Source organism: Propithecus coquereli, unplaced genomic scaffold (genome assembly GCF_000956105.1).
Source record: "Propithecus coquereli isolate 6110/MARCELLA unplaced genomic scaffold, Pcoq_1.0 Scaffold173, whole genome shotgun sequence".
In the NCBI taxonomy this organism is placed as follows: Eukaryota; Metazoa; Chordata; class Mammalia; order Primates; family Indriidae; genus Propithecus; species Propithecus coquereli.
Window position 1 is genome coordinate 1,102,296 of NW_012141969.1, and position 3,336 is coordinate 1,105,631.

The following is a 3,336-nucleotide window of genomic DNA, read 5'->3' on the forward strand; positions in this document are numbered from 1 at the left end:
AAATAAATAAAATGATAAAAGGAGGTGGGGATCACATGGGATCCCATGCTTTGTCTGAAATGTTTTCTTCCACAAACTGAGCGTAGGCAAACATTTATTAAAAACCTTTATGTATTGGTACTGTGCTTGAATTGTTGGTCTATCGGACATGGCAGACACTGTGGACTGGCTGTACACAGTGCCTTCTCCCTTGCCTTCTTCTATTAGACAGGCTGGAAGGCACAAACCCATGATCTCCCAGATGCCTTTGCAGCTGGTGGTGCCCGCGTGACCAAGATCCGGCCAACTGGATGTCAGTGGAAGCTGCAGGCCATGGTTTTTGAGGGAGCTTTTGACAAAGGGCCATCTCAGCTGGCATGTTCCTTTAGTTCTTTATTCTTCCTCTTCCCCTTTCACCTTGTCTGGAATGCACACTTGATACCTGGAGGTACAGCAGCTATATTGTGTTCATGAGGAAAAAAGCCACATGCTGAGGATGCTACAGAAGGAAGAGAGAAGAAACCTGGTCTTTAGAGATATTGTTGGGCTGCCACACTAGTCCTAGACAGCCACCTTCTCCATTTATTTTTGCATGAAGCAAACAAATCCCTTACTTGTTAAGCCATGGTTTGATGGGTTTTCTGTCACCCACCAAATGCTAATCTAAAGGACACACATGATTTTATTCTTAGGAGATCTCAATGGGATAGAATTAGTAACTCCATTTCATAGATAAGGAAACCAGGGCTCAGAGGGTTCAAATAATCAGGGTCAGACAGCTAGTTAGTTGCAGAGTTAGGGTTTGAATGCAGGACTGTTGGACTCTAAACCCTTCCTATGCTCTTTCTACACTGCCTTCTTCCATGCAGTAGGGAACCCACCACATCAGCCCAGTGGTGGAAACTAGCACATGGAGAGGGGCATAGGTGCTTGGCATGAGACCCATGGGTAGCAGACAGAATTTTCCTTATTGTTGGAATTGGTGTTTTTGCCATGATCACGAACATGCTCACTGGTATGGGCTGAATTGTGTCCCCTCCAAATTCATGTGTTGGAATCCTAACCCCTAGTACTTTGGAATGTGATATTATTTGGAAATAGGGTCCTTACAGAGGTAACCAAGTTAAAATGAGGTCATTAGGGTGGGCCCTGATGCAATATGACTGATGTCCTTATAAGAAGGGGAAATTTTGATATAAACATGCATAGAAGGAAGGCAACGTGAAGAGACATAGGGAGAAGATGGCCACCTATAAGCCAAGGAGAAAGGCCTGGAACAGATCCTTCCTTCACGGCTCTCAGAAGGAACCAACCCTAACCGACAGCTTGATCTTGAACTTCTAGCTGCCAGAACGGTGAGGAAATGCCTCTCTATTGTTTCAGCCCCGCAGCTTATGGTACTTGGCTATGGCAGCCTTAGCAAGCTACTCCACTCTCCTGGGTGAATTTCTCCCGCTTTTATCCATCCTTCCTCTTGTCTTGTGTATCAGTCAGCCATAGTTGTCATCATCCCCATCATCCAAACCACCTCCAGAATCTGTGGCATGTAACCCCAAGCATTTATTCATACTCATGCACCTGCTGGTCCGCTAGGGTTGGCTCCAGGCTGTGGGCTGGATTCACGTCTGCTCCATGTGTCTGTCGTCCTCACTGGGCCATCGGACTACCTAGGACACCTTCTTCTCAGAAACACCAGAGGCTGAGCCCAGCTGCACCAGCACAGTTCAAGCCTTTGCTCAGATTAGAGTCCGCTGACATCTTACTGGCCAAACCAGGTCACAGGGTCCAGCACACCACCAACGGGGCAGGGCAGTATGTCCTGCCCCATAGGCGGAGGGGGAGGGGTGAGTATTTACCAAACTGTCGTTCAAATGATCACCCTTTCTACAGGTGCTCTGGCCTTGGAGCAAACCCACATACTCTCTTTCCTATTTGCCTTGACCCAAGATGTCTCACTTCTTCCCAACCTATAAATGCTTTTGTACCATTTTTTACACCTTCTTGAGGTCCTTGCCTTTCCTGCCTTCTGTACAAATTAGAATGATTTCAACTGCATGTGACAGAAAATCCAGCTCAACCTGACTTAGACAATAAAGGGGATGTAATAGCTTAAGTAACTGAAAAATCCAGCAGTAGGGTGAGCTTCAGGTGTGGTGTGATCAGGTCTCCAACTCCATTTATCTGCCAATCTCTTGGCTTTCTTCTGCTGTGCATGTCACCTTGCTCCTTGTCTTAGTCTATTCTGTGTGGCTATAACAGATTACCACAGACTGGGTAATTTATAAAGAGCAGAAATGTATTGGCTCACAGTTCTGGAGAGTAGAAAGTCCAAAATTAAGGTGCCAGCAGGTTTGGTGTCTGGTAAGAGCACCGTCTCCACTTCTAAGATGCCACCTTGAATGCTGCATCTTCCAAAGGGGAGGAACTCTGTTCCTCACATGGTAGAAGAGTGAAAGAGAGGGGGCAAGCCCACTCCCCAAAGCCCTTTTTCTTGCGGCATTAATCCATTCACGAGGGCGGAGCCCGCATGGCCTGATCACCTCTTACTACTGTTACAGTGGCGATTAAATTTCAACATGAATTTTGGAGGGGACAAACGTTTGAACCACAGCACTCCTCGAGAGCTTCCCTCAGGGTCAATATACGATTATAGCAATGCTTGTAAAACAAACAGAAAAACATGAAAACTACACACATGGCGATCAGCAACAGACTGGATCAATGAACTGTGGCATATTTACACAGTCGAATAATATGCAGCAATGATCATGAGCAGACGCTGCCCCTCGGGACAACACAGAAACTTTCAGAAACGTCATGTTGAGCAAAAGAAGCCAGAGACAAAAGAGCACTGCTATGGTTTGAATGTTTGTGTCTCCCGCAAATCCACATGTTGAAACCTAATTCCCAATATGATGGGATAAGAGGTGGGGGCCTTTGGGAGGTGGTTAGGTCATGGGAGCAGAGCCCTCATGAATGGGATGAATGCTCCTATAAAAGAGACCCGAGGGAGATTGTTTGTCCCTTCTGCCACGTGAGGACGCAGGGAAAAGGCACTGTCTATGAAGCAGAGAATGAGCCCTCGCCAGACACTGAAGCTGCTGGCGCCTTGATCTTGGACTTCCCAGCCTCCAGAACAGTGAGCAATAAACTTCCGTTGTTTATAAATTACCCAGTCTATGGTATTTTGCTATAGCAGCCAGAACAGACTAAGACAAGGCCATACTATAGGGTTCCATGGATAAAAAGTTCAAAACTGCCGGGCGCGGTGGCTCACGCCTGTAATCCTAGCACTCTGGGAGGCCGAGGCGGGCGGATTGTTTGAGCTCAGGAGTTCGAGACCAGCCTGAGCAAGAG